At 43.4% G+C, this 13478-nt stretch overlaps 1 long non-coding RNA gene across 1 annotated transcript; it reads right to left on the bottom strand.

Moving 5' to 3' along the window:
• Window positions 1-6014: 6014 nt before the first annotated feature.
• On the bottom strand, window positions 6015-11539 carry LOC126993007 (uncharacterized). The gene is made up of 6 exons (XR_007747245.1): window positions 11396-11539; window positions 10940-11065; window positions 7973-8143; window positions 7187-7282; window positions 6402-6624; window positions 6015-6293 (listed from the first exon to the last, which is right to left on the bottom strand). It is a non-coding gene; the product is annotated as an uncharacterized LOC126993007 (long non-coding RNA).
• Window positions 11540-13478: the final 1939 nt, after the last annotated feature.

Genomic DNA, 13478 nt, shown 5'->3' with positions numbered 1-13478 from the left:
TTTTGTTTATTGGGCGCAACATCTGTGGTCATATGCCGGAGAGAGACAGGAAGAGAAGGAATTATAGTAGGGAACATATTCCAGGAGACAGGACACAACCCCCGATTAATACCTGGTACCCATTCACTGCTGGGTGGACAGGGGCGTAGGGTATCGGAAAAGCCGCCCAAATGTTTCCATTCCGCCCGGGAATCGAACCCAGGCTCTCTCAGTTGTGAACCGAATGTGCTAACCAGTGCACCACGAAGGCCCCTGGAGAGAGAGAGAAAGAGAGAGTGAGGAAGTTTATATATATAGTAAACACACACACACACACACACACACACACACACACATATATGTAGTTGTGTATGTGCCGCCTAAGACCTCATCATGGTCAGTGGAGGACTATAACATGCTAGGAGATACTAGAATCTGTTTGGACAACATGATGAAAGCGTGCAACAAATTAACGATTATGGGAGACTTTAATTGTAAAGAAGTAAGCTGGGAAGACTGGACAACAAGGGGAAGCACGGGGTAATGTGTTACTGAAGCTGATGATGGAGAATACAGTGACCCGGTGGGCATCAGATTTCACAAGGTATAGTGGACAGGATGAGCTATCTAGCCTGGACTTAGTTTTCACAAATGAAGTAAATGTGATTGAAAACATTGACTATAACTTACCAATTAGAAAAAGTGATCATGTGGTGATTCAGTTTGAGATAAAACAAGAAAGAGGAGAAGCAAGGAAGGAAAGACACAGAATTGGAAGTTATAATTTTGGCAAAACTACCTACTCTGAACTGGGGAAATATTTTGAAACCACAGACTGGAATATATTAGAGATTTACAATGAAGGAGTCAAGAAGTATGTGCCAAAAGTGAAGGAGAGTTGCAGGGGAAAGAAGGACGGGTTCAACATGAGATGCAAAGAAGCAAGGAGAAAGAAAGAGGAAGCATGGCGAAGGTGGAGCAGAGTGAAGCGGCAGAATGTCTGGGAACTATATAAGCAATAGGGATGTACCTATGTATCGGTATCGGTATCGGTGGTATCGGCACATGTTAAGAGTATCGGTATCGGTATCGGCTGATTTTCTGCCGATACTACCGATACTTGAAGGAGTTTTGTACGTCGCATGTCAGTCGTTGCAAATAATTTTGTTCAAGAGAAATTGGGTTTTCTAAATTGTTGAAAGAATATTAGAAAAGTGTAATTATCTAGTATCATGATACTACATAGTTTGGAATTTCACGCGATTTAATTTTCAGCACTCTAAACGATAATATTCATATTACTTTGAATACAAATATATAATACTTAGTATACAGTATAGCCTTTGGTACCGCGGACGCATACAATACAGATTTAGTAGCTTCGGCACGGGATTGGCGCAGCCCCTCCACTCGCCTCATTTGGCTGCCTCAGTCAGTGAGACGGTCGCCCCGCAACGGGGCATGCTGCCAGGGCCGCCTAAATGTACGGCAATTAAGGTAAAGCTAACCCTGCTGAGTCAACTAGACCTCACGAGGCGCCTCCTCCCTCGCCCCTTGTCGAAAATGGGGGTGGGTTTTAACACTTGGGTTAACCATGCACTGCTGCCTCGCCGCGCTGTATAGGGTTAATATGCGTTTCCGTGGTGCAGTGGTCGGCACGTTTGGCTACGGATCTATGAACACCTTTTTTCAGGCCACCACTGGTTACTTTTTTTTCTTCCCTTCTATGGTGGAAAAAACGAGTATTTTTTTTTTTTTCTTAACATTTGGTATTGCCTTTTAGCTGCTGGAATTGTTGTATAAAAAAAATAATGCACAGGTATCGGTATCGGTATCGGTCAAATATTGGGGTATCGGTATCGGTCAAAATTTTGGTATTGGTACATCCCTAATAAGCAAGAAAGAAATGAGTATATTAGAATATGCAGAGAGGAAAGATTGATTTTCAATAGGGATATAATAGACAAATGCACAGACCAACCGAAGCTATTTTACAGATTTATAAACGGGAAACTAAAACAGCGTGAGGAAATAACAAAATTGAAAGTTAATGGCGAGGTGTATGAGGACGAGTTGGAGATGGCGGAAGAAATGAACAAAAGCTTTCAAGAAGTATTCACAAGAGAGAGTGAGTTTGACGTACCAACTGGAATAGGCCCAAGAGGGCCCTGCCTGTGTGACATAGAAATCACAGTGCAGGAGATAACTAGTGAAATGGAGAATCTAGATGTGAGGAAGTCACAGGGTCTTGACAGTGTTTCCAACTGGGTGCTGAAGGCGTGTAGGAATCAATTGGCGGACAAAATACACAAAGTTATAAAGAGATCATTGGCTGAGGGTGTAGTCCCTCAGGACTGGAAAAAAGCTGACAGTCCCCATCTATAAGAGCGGAAGAAGAGACGACCCACTTAATTATCGACCAGCTTCCCTTACAAGCATAGTGTCAAAAATATGAGAAAGAATTGTGAAAAGGAAATGGACGAAGCACCTACAGGAAAATGAAATCATCACAGAAAGACAGTTCCGATTTAGGAGAGGATAGATGTTGTGCAGGAGAGAGATGGATGGCCTGACGCTGTCTACCTGGACTTGAAAAAGGCCTTTGACAAGGTGCCACATAGCAGGTTGATGTGGAAGCTGGAGACAGTGGGTAAATTAGGAGGTGGTCTTCTAAAGTGGATGGAAGATTTTCTGAAGAACACAATGATGAGAACAACTATTAGAGACAGGAAATCAAGTTGGAAAAATGTCATGAGTGGAGTTCTGCAAGGCTCTGTGTTGGCCCCAATTATGTTTGCAGGAGAGAGAGAGAGAGAGAGAGAGAGAGAGAGAGAGAGAGAAGAAAGTTGGAAAGTTTTGTTTATTGGGCGCAACATCTGTGGTCATATGCCGGAGAGAGACAGGAAGGGAAGGAATTATAGTAGGGAACATATTCCAGGAGACAGGACACAACCCCCGATTAATACCTGGTACCCATTCACTGCTGGGTGGACAGGGGCGTAGGGTATCGGAAAAGCCGCCCAAATGTTTCCACTCCGCCCGGGAATCGAACCTGGGCTCTTTCAGTTGTGAACCAAGTGTGCTAACCACTGCACCACGAAGGCCCCTGGAGAGAGAGAGAAAGAGAGAGTGAGGAAGTTTATATATATAGTACACACACACACACACACACACACACACACACACACACACACATGTAGTTGTGTATGTGCTGCCTAAGACATCATCATGGTCAGTGGAGGACTATAACAACATGCTAGGAGTTACTAGAATCTGTTTGAACAACATGATGAAAGCGTGCAACAAATTAACGATTATGGGAGACTTTGATTGTAAAGAAGTAAGCTGGGAAGACTGGACAACAAGGGGAAGCACGGGGTAATGTGTTACTGAAGCTGATGATGGAGAATATAGTGACCCGGTGGGCATCAGATTTCACAAGGTATAGTGGACAGGATGAGCCATCCAGCCTGGACTTAGTCTTCACAAATGAAGTAAATGTGATTGAAAACATTGACTATAACTTATCAATTGGAAAGTGATCATGTGGTGATTCAGTTTGAGATAAAACAAGAAAGAGGAGAAGCAAGGAAGAAAAGACACAGAATTGGAAGGTATAATTTTGGCAAAACTAACTACACTGAACTGGGGAAATATTTTGAAAGCACAGACTGGTCCAGATTCCAAGAAGCAAGCAGAGTGGAAGAAAAATGGAATATATTATTAGAGGTTTGCAATGAAGGGGTTAAGAAGTATGTGCCAAAAGTGAAAGAGAATTGCAGGAAAAAGAAGGACGGGCTCAACATGAGATGCAAAGAAGCAAGGAGAAAGAAAGAGGAGGCCTGGAGAAGGTGGAGCAGAGTGAAGTGCCAGAATGTCTGGGAACTATATGAACAAGAAAGAAATTACTATATTATAATATGCAGAGAGGAAACATTGAATTTTGAAAGGGATATAACAGACAAATGCACAGACCAACCGAGGCTATTTTACAGATTTATAAACGGGAAACTAAAACAGCGTGAGGAAATAACAAAATTGAAAGTTAATGGCGAGGTGTATGAGGACGAGTTGGAGATGGCGGAAGAAATGAACAAAAGCTTTCAAGAAGTATTCACAAGAGAAAGCGAGTTTGACGTCCCATCTGGGCTAGGCCCAAGAGAGCCCTGCCTGTGTGACATAGAAATCACAGTGCAGGAGATAACTAGTGAAATGGAGAATCTAGGTGTGAGGAAGTCACAGGGTCTTGACAGTGTTTCCAACTGGGTGCTGAAGGCGTGTAGGAATCAATTGGCGGACAAAATACACAAAGTTATAAAGAGATCATTGGCTGAGGGTGTAGTCCCTCTGGACTGGAAAAAAGCTGACATAGTCCCCATCTGCAGGAGCGGAAGAAGAGACGACCCACTTAATTATCGACCAGCTTCCCTTACGAGCGTAGTGTCAAAAATATGCAAAAGAACTGTGAAAAGGAAATGGACGAAGCAACTAGAGGAAAATGAAATCATCACAGAAAGACAGTTCTGATTTAGGAAAGGAAGATCATGCCTGACAAACTTGGTGTGTTTCTATTCAAGGGTGACAGATGTGCAGGAGAGAGATGGATGGGCTGACGCTGTCTACCTGGACTTGAAAAAGGCCTTTGACAAGGTGCCGCATAGCAGGTTGATGTGGAAGCTGGAGACGGTGGGTAAATTAGGAGGAGGACTTCTAAAGTGGATGGAGGATTTTCTGAAGAACAGGATGATGAGAACAACTATTACAGACAGGAAATCAAATTGTAAAAATGTCATGAGTGGAGTTCCGCAAGGCTCTGTGTTGGCCCCAATTATGTTTGCAGTACATGTTAATGATATGATAGAAGTGGATAGTTATATGAGTCTGTTTGCCGATGACGCTAAGATAATGAGAAGAGTGGAAAAAGAGGACGACTGCTTGCTGCTCCAGAGAGACCTGACACAGTGTGGGGGCGGAGCAGGAAGTGGGAAATGGAATCTAATACCAAAAAGTGCAGTGTTATTGAATTTGGAAAGAGTGGAATGCGAGTAGAGGGACATTATAAGTTGGGTAAGGATAAGTTAGACAAGAAGACAGAAGAAAAAGACCTTGGAATGATGATCACAGAGAACTTGTCTCCAGAGAGACGTGAATAGAATATCAGCTGAGACATACAACCTGCTGAGGAACATCAGAGCAGCGTTCACATACCTTGGTGAGGACATGGCAAGGAAATTAACTGTGACCTTGATACACCATAGACTAGAATATGCATCAGTGGCTTGGTTGCCATCACTTAAGAAACACATTAGAAAACTGGAGAGGATACAGAGAGCGACAACAAAAATGGCACCTAGTCTGAGCGGCCTGCCTTATGAAGAAAGATTGCTGAGGCTGAACCTCCCTACATTGGAAAGTAGAAGAGAAAGAGGAGATTTAATAGCAGTGTATAGGGTGATGAATGGTGTAGAGAAATCGGATAGAGATGACCTCTTGGTAAGAGAAGAGAGAAACTTAAGAGGCAATGGAAAACTGTTGAGAAAAGGAATTTGTAGAAGAGACATCAAGAAGAACAGCTTCCCGCAGAGATGTGTGGGGGTCTGGAATGGGCTGGAAAGGGAAGTGGTGCAGGCTAAAGCGCCTATCACACTGGGCACTTTTTCCTCCGACCTCCTACCTCCGACCTCCGATTTCAGGCGGTACCGCCGACACCTGCTAGCACACTCGCTTGTTTACATCCTACCTCCAGCTCCAGCAGCAATGGCCAACCTGTTCCAGCTACTGCCCTCCAACTCGAGTAATATTGTCGTCGCAGCACTGCTATACGAGCGATTTCATCTTCAAGACAAGAAGAAGAAACGGGCGTGGAGACGGCAGTGGCTTGCAAGGAGAGAGAGCCATGTGAGTTTGTTATTGTTTGGTTCCCCGCGAAGTCAACTGAAAGCCTATGTTCTTACACCATAAAGTTGTGTTTTGTTTGTAATACTGTCTATTTATGTTCCATATGTCACTCCAAAATGTGCAATAAATACATTAACCATGGCAAATAGTTTATTTTTTTCAGTAATGTTTACAGGATGTCATTTGACTCGGTAGTTTCTTCCGCCTTCCTTCGACTTTTTCCCGAATGGTACGGGCTGCAAATTTGCTCCGACAGTCGGCGGAAAAAGTGCTGGAGGTAGGCGGTACCGCCGATTTGTCGGAGGTCGGAGGAAAAAGTGCCCAGTGTGATAGGCGCTTAAGTCAATAAGCGCATTTATGGCCACATTAGATGGAAGTAGTTGGAAAGGCAGGACAGCACCAGCACAGCTCCGTTCCTGTAAATCACAACTTTAGGTAAACTAGGTAAATACACACACACAAATGCTTCCTTCCCTTCCCTTTCCTTTCCATTCCTCCCCTCCCCTTCCCTCCCCTAAACTTACCTCCATGGGGTCGGGGTCGTCGCTGAAGGTCAGGGCTAGTACATACGGGGGGGGGCACTAGCCAGGTACTCGTGGCAGCAATCTCTTCTGGGTTGGACCACTGCACTGGGTCCTGAACTAGCAGTCGGGTGATGAGGTTGCTGGCAGGGGCGGAGGTGTGCCCTGGGCTGTCAAAGGTGCCCCCCGCCAGGATGTGTCGCTTCAGCCCTACCACTGTAGAAGCCTGCGGAGTGGTGGTGGTAGTAGTAGTAGTAGTAGTAGAGGTTATTGCAGAGTGTAAGGTTACTGAGGGCAAGTGAAGGGAGACTCAAGTAACCTTAGGAAACTCTATACAAGGACACACACAACACACAGAACCAGAGAATAAGAATTGAAAACAGAATCCCATTGACGAGTATCAGAGGTTATGGCAGAGTGTAAGGTTACTGAGGGCAAGTGAAGGGAGACTCAAATTACCTCAGGAGACTCTATACAAGGACACACACAACACACAGAACCAGAGAATTAGAATTGTAAACAGAATCCCACTGAGTAGCAGCAGCATAAGAGTGGCCTGGGAACAGCAGAGAGAGCAGAAAATAAGTTAAGCAATGTAAAAAGCAGTTAATATAGTGAAATAAGTAGAGGTCCAGGAAGTTATAAGGCTAACTGTAATAGTATATCTCCTGTAACAAAACCAGCAATATTATTATTAGTAGTAGTAGTAGCATAATAATACTAGTAATATTATGTATACAAGGAATGGTGAGCCTGCTTCCTAAGATATACAAAGTGTGTTGGCGTACCTGTCAGTGCCTCTGAGCCTGAGGGAAGATAATTGACGTGTGTCTAAGTCATCACTGAGCCTGTACAGCACAGCCTTGATAGGAGTGTAGAGTGACCTAAAAAATTGACAATAGGTAACTTGTAGGCATATTGCACACACACACACACACACACACACACACACACACACACACACACACAGGGCAAAACATTGTTCCTTATCACAGTTTACTGCATGCTGGGGTCACACATTTTGGCAGAAGTCCTTGACCTTGCCCTCCTTGACCTTGCCTGCTGCTGCTGCTGATCTCAGGGAGAGAGAGATTTACACAGATATTCAAACCACACACACCTTATGGTCCACACTGGGCGGTCTGCCCTTAAACCTGCCCTGAGTGAAATTATATTAATCAAATGGCACCAAGACTTTGCATTTCTACTTTAGTGATACTGAGGTGAAGGAAGTGTTGGTCAAGCTTGTTTTTAAGGGGAAAAAAGAGAGAGAGAGAGAGAGAGAGAGAGAGAGAGAGAGAGAGAGAGAGAGAGAGAGAGAGAGAGAGAGAGAGAGAGAGAGAGAGAGAGAGAGAGAGAGAGAGAGAGAGAGAGAGAGAGAGAGAGAGAGAGAGAGAGAGAGAGAGAGAGAGAGAGAGAGAGAGAGAGAACAATAGAACAATGAAGAAAAAATATGCAATTGAAATTGAAATGACCCACGATGACCCAGAGAGATGCAAGGGTCAGGCCACAGAAATAGAGCAAGTTTGGAGCACTACAATGACCCAGAGAGATGCAAGGGTCAGGCCACTCACCAACACAGTGGACATCCTCTGGTCCACCCAGGAGGGTGTGCCGGCACCCAGGTGGTGGTGGAGGGCCAGGAGCACCTCATCCCCTGGTCTATGATCTATGGTGCTGGTGATGAGGGGACCAGCTCACTCCACGCCCAGGCCAGGGAGACGCTGCTCAGCTTCTTCACACAGCTGGGGACACAGGGCACAGAGTTATAATGATAATACTTTCCTATAGGTTCATGGTACACCAGAAGGGTCACACTGCCATCTTTCTTTATTTCTGTTTAGGTATTTCAATTGTTTATTTTCCAGAGAGAAGGAAAACAAAACTTATCCAGGTTAGGTAACATTAGTTTTGTGAACCTTCCCACCATGGCAGTGTTATGAGTTACAGGAGGCAGGAAAGCTGTGTTACTGATGCCAAGATTCTGAGTTTAAAGAGAGAGAGAAAAAGTATCCAGGTTGGGTCAAGTTAGTTTTGTGAACCTTCCCACCATGGCAGTGTTATGAGTTACAGGAGGCAGGAAAGCTGTGTTACTGACACCAAGATTCTGAGTTTAAAGAGACAGAGAGAGAAAATGTATCTAGGTAAGGTTACGTTAGTTTTGTGAACCTTCCCATCATGGCAGTTACATGAGGCAGGGAGGCTTGCAAGGCTGTTTTACTGACGCACAACTTCTCAGTTTCAGGAGAGAGAGAGAACGAAACTATCCAGGTTAGGTTAGGTTGGTTTTGTTGTGGCTTTCTGAGGTGGCTGAACTATGCTACACATTTATATACCTGGACTGACTTTTCTTTTTCCTTTTTTCTTTATGATTATTTTGGGTCAATCACTGTTTCAAGGGAGAAAACAAAACTATCAAGGTTACTTTAGGTTAGTTAGTAACAGCAGTAGTAGGAGTAGTAGCAGCAACAATTACCAAAGACTAGAACCTTATATTCCTTCCTTCAATAATGATGATAATAATGATAATAATAATGATAACAATAATAATGATAATAATAATAATAATAATAATAATAATAATAATAATAATAATAATATAATAATAATAATGATAATGATAATAATAATAATAATAATAATAATAATAATAATAATAATAATGATGATGATGATAATAATAATAATAATTGGCATGGCACTTATGACATAACTAAGATTTAACTCATTAGCAGTTATATATTTATCAATTATTACGTCATTTATTTACCATTACTTTATTAAGTTAGTTTTGTGTGCCTTCTCACATCATGGTGATATTTTGAGGCGGCAGAACTAAATTATACATTTACAACATTTGCTTTTCTTTCTTCTTTATTACTTTATATTTAGTGTAAGCAAGAACAAAAGGTGCCAACAGAGAGACAGGGGAGCCACCAGGAACAAAATAGCATTGCCTGCATCAGGAGACACAGTGCTATCAATGTAACCAGTCTGTCTGCCTTGCCTTCCTGCCTAAACACACCGCCGGGCCGCATATTCCTGAAGTCTCTGCAGGTATGTGGTTCCTGAGTGAAGACACTCGGCTGTAACTTGAAAACTAACCACGGGCCATTCTGGAAAATACTTTCATTGTGATTCCCGCTCAACGTTCCCTGTAATACTTCCTACCAAACCTTACATAACCTAACCGCCAAGTGGCCACAGACTACCCACATGCTGTCCAGAAGACCACCCATCAATCCAGACTCTAGAAGAAACCGCCCAGTGATTCAAGAATGAGTTCAAGGGGGCAGCATGAGCCAAGCATAACTGGTGCCACTATAAAAATTGCCTGCGCCATGACAGCCTTGGGCCGACCACCATCCAGGCCCCTGAAGAAAGCCTACCGGAGTTACAGGCGGAGATGTAAAAAAAAAAAAAAAAAAAAAAAAAAAACTTATCTATCCTGCCCTGTTCAAGAGTAGGCGGAACATACCCGTACAGACTTCAGGAATATGCATTCCTGCCACCATCAACTCATATTTACAGGCATTCCAGGCCTCCCGGGGCACAAAACCTCAGGTGGGATTATTCACGAGAGGGTCGCCTACTAATTTTGAGATGCTGACTGCTTATTTCTGGACAAAATATGATGCTGTTTATTATGGAGATAGTATTCATTTCCAGATATCACTATTTGATTGACTTTTCAATCCCTGTTGTACACCCGTCACCTCCCACTGCCTCTATATAGCTGACAGAGAGGTTCAACTTGCTTACTGATTATACTCAGCGCTCATCAAGATCACAAGTGGACAAACCAGAACAAAACCAGGCAAATTAATGTTTTTTGCCGCTGTGTGTGTGTTCCCCCAGTGAGCGTTGGACGCCAGTGACTTACTTATCCAAAATCTCTAGAATCACACCCAAGCTTATTGAGGAAAAAAGTGGACAAACCAGAACAAAACCAGGCATATTAATGTTTTCCTGCTGTGTATTGCCCCATGCATGGTGGACACCACAGCCACCCATTTCTGCAGGAGGCATTTTTCACAACACCGGCCCGCGTAGTGGGCCACCCCCGCCCTGCACTGTGTACTCCCGCCACCCCTCGCTGCCTGCCCAGTATATTTAAACTAACCAAGCCTTACTTTACGTAACCTAGCAAACAGGGGGACTTTGCTCCCTCTCAACCCCCTTCTATTTCTAGGAAGTCCCTTGTTAATGCACTGCATTCAGGGACTAAAAATAATCCATGTTGTAAGTATTAACTTGGCCAGAGGTGGTTGTGCACGCTTTCCTAAATATTTTGCAGAGTCAGTCTTATTAATTGAATGCTGTTTCAATCATCTGTTTATATATTAATCCTTTTTTTCACTTCCTTCCTTCTCTCTTCATGTAACTTAGTATTGAGCTGTTCATCCTTCCTGGGGTTCATAGGTGTACCTCAGGACCCCTGGGTAAGGAACACACTGTGGTAACCCAATGTGACAGTGATGAGCACCAAGGCAATGAGTAGCTATGCTCTAGACCCCAAACTTCACCTGTCACAAGCTTACCTCTTGAGTCTTTAATTTGACAGAGATGAGCACTGAGGCAAGGTGTCCCGGAGCGATGGGTGCCTGTACCCCGCACCCCCATAGGCCCCCCAGGGTAACGGAGCTACGCCCTGGAGCAACGAGGACCTGGGGAAGGCACACTGTGGTAACTCCGATGTCACGCCCGCCCTGTTACAACGCAGGATGTGACAAAGATGAGCTCTGAGGCGACGCGCACCTATAGTAGTAGTAGCAGCTATAGCATAAGCCCTAAACTTGACCTTACACTCAAATTTAAGGTCTGCAGGAAGAGGGAAGAGAGAGGAAGAGGAGGAGGAGGAGGAGAAGGAAGAGAGTAACGTAGAAAATTTTACCTTACCTTCACCTAGCACCCATATTTATAGGCCTACCGCTCCACTAGACCGCCCTACTATAAGCTTACCGATGCCCCAAGGTCTCTCCCATAGGCCTACTTACTTTTAAAGGCGGGCGAGGTCAGGAACGTGAAATAAACGTAAATCTTTTTGAACGCCGCCCACACGTGCAACTCCCCGCGGCAAAACGTAAACAAACCGAGTCGACGCGTTCTAGCGGCTCCTTTTTTTCTTTTCCCTTGTCTCTTCATCTTTTCTTTCTTTCTCTTTGCCTTTTCTCTTCCTCTTTTGTCTCCTTATCTTCCTTTCTCTTTCTTTTTTTTATCCTTTTTCTTCTTTTCCTCCGTTCGTATCTCTCTCTTCGTTCTAGCGGTTCTATTTTTTTCTCTTTCTTCCTTTCTCTCTCTTTTCTCTTTCTCCTCCTTTCTTTCTGCCTTTCTTCTTCCTTCCTTTCTCTTCTTTTCCTCCGTTCCTATCCCGCTCTTCGTTCTAGCGGTTCATTTTTATATGTATTTTTTTCTCTTAATTATCTTTTATTCTGACTTTTAAGGTTGAATTAAGGAATATCAAGTTAGTTTAAATATAAAGATAATATAATCAGCCCTTAATTATGGCATCGTTTTTCTCTTTTCTCTCTGTCTTTTCCGTTTCTCTTTCCTCTCCTTCTCTCTGTATGTTTCGTTTCCTTCCTTTCTTATCCTTTCTCTCCTCTTTAATTCTTCCCTTCGTATCTTTTCTCTTCTTCCTTTCCCTCTTTTTCTCTTCTTTTATCTCCTCCATTCTGTTTCCTTTTCTCCCTTTCTTTCTCTCCCTTTCTCTTTTCAGAAAAATATTTTTAGAAGAAGTTTAAGAAGTACTGTAATTCTGTAGATCTCAAAATGTTCCTCCATCATCTGGCTCTTTAGGCTGCTAATATGACGCTCGTAGCTATTTCCAGTTTTCAGATGTATGTAGGCGACGAGAGACAAGTCTCTAAATCGCCCGAGCCATCCCCACCCGTGGTAATGGTTCGGCCAGGGAGGTGGGTGGAACGGACACTCACAATACTCGCCATAATATTAATATAACTTAAGCTTGATTGGCTAATAAACAAGATTATATCTTCTACAAAACATTTGTCTAAGGACAAAAGTATCCTCTCAATATTTAGAGAGGAAAAAAATAAAAGGAGAACTACAAGAAATATCTCAAAAGTTTTGGTATTATGGCTTCCTTCTCTTTTCACAAGCATAATATCTGAATATAAATCAACCAAATTAACCTTTTTATAATCGTTGCAACACCTATAATGTTTAAATTGATATAAATTTAATAAAAATCATGAAAAAATCAACCGTCCGAATCATCACGACTCTGTAAAAAGCAAATGTGTGGCCACACTCCTTTTCCAGCACGAGGCTTCACGGGTGATATGCGGCAACACCTTCGCCGGGCATCGCTGCGTCACCGAAATAATTTACATCTCGCTAATTGGCACGTTTTTGAAGCGAGAGCTTACGATACACCCTGACAATATTACATACGAGATGCAAAAAAACATAAAATAGGACTTGCATCGAAAATAACAGCTCTGAGGGCGTGGCTGTCCCTTTGTGGGCCAAGGCAACAAAGTTTTGCACATTCACACAAAATCTCGCGGCACTCAGTCCCATACACTTTACAATAAGTGCTATGGCCGGACCATCCCACTGTCCGAATCATCACCGCTCTCCCCTACTAATTAAATAGGCTACACTAGAGGGGGGGAGAGGGAGGGAGGTGGTTTGGGAGAGCTAAAAATAGAGACAAAAGTGTGTGTGTTCATGACATTGGCTAGCCTAGAGCGTAACGGTTTGTCAGGACGAGAGAGAGAGAGAGAGAGAGAGAGAGAGAGAGAGAGTAGAGAGAGAGAGAGAGAGAGTGGGAAGAGAATGAAACGAAAATGAAGGGTTAGGAAAGGGAATGGTAGGGAAAGGTTGAGAAAGGAAGGATTGGGAAGAGAAGGGTATGAATGGATGGGAGAGGAAGTAAGGAATGGGATGAGAAGGAAGGGATGGAAGGGAAGGAAGGATTGGAAGAGAAGGTGTATGAATGGGATAGGTTGAGAAGAAGTAAGGAAGGGATGAGAAGGGAAGGGATGGGAAGGGAAGGAAGGATTGAGAAGGAAGGTGAAAGGGATGGGAGAAAGGAAGGAATGGGATGGGAAG

The sequence above is a fragment of the Eriocheir sinensis genome, unplaced genomic scaffold (genome assembly GCF_024679095.1).
Source record: "Eriocheir sinensis breed Jianghai 21 unplaced genomic scaffold, ASM2467909v1 Scaffold54, whole genome shotgun sequence".
NCBI classification, from domain to species: Eukaryota; Metazoa; Arthropoda; class Malacostraca; order Decapoda; family Varunidae; genus Eriocheir; species Eriocheir sinensis.
This window is presented reverse-complemented; position numbering and strand designations above follow the sequence as displayed.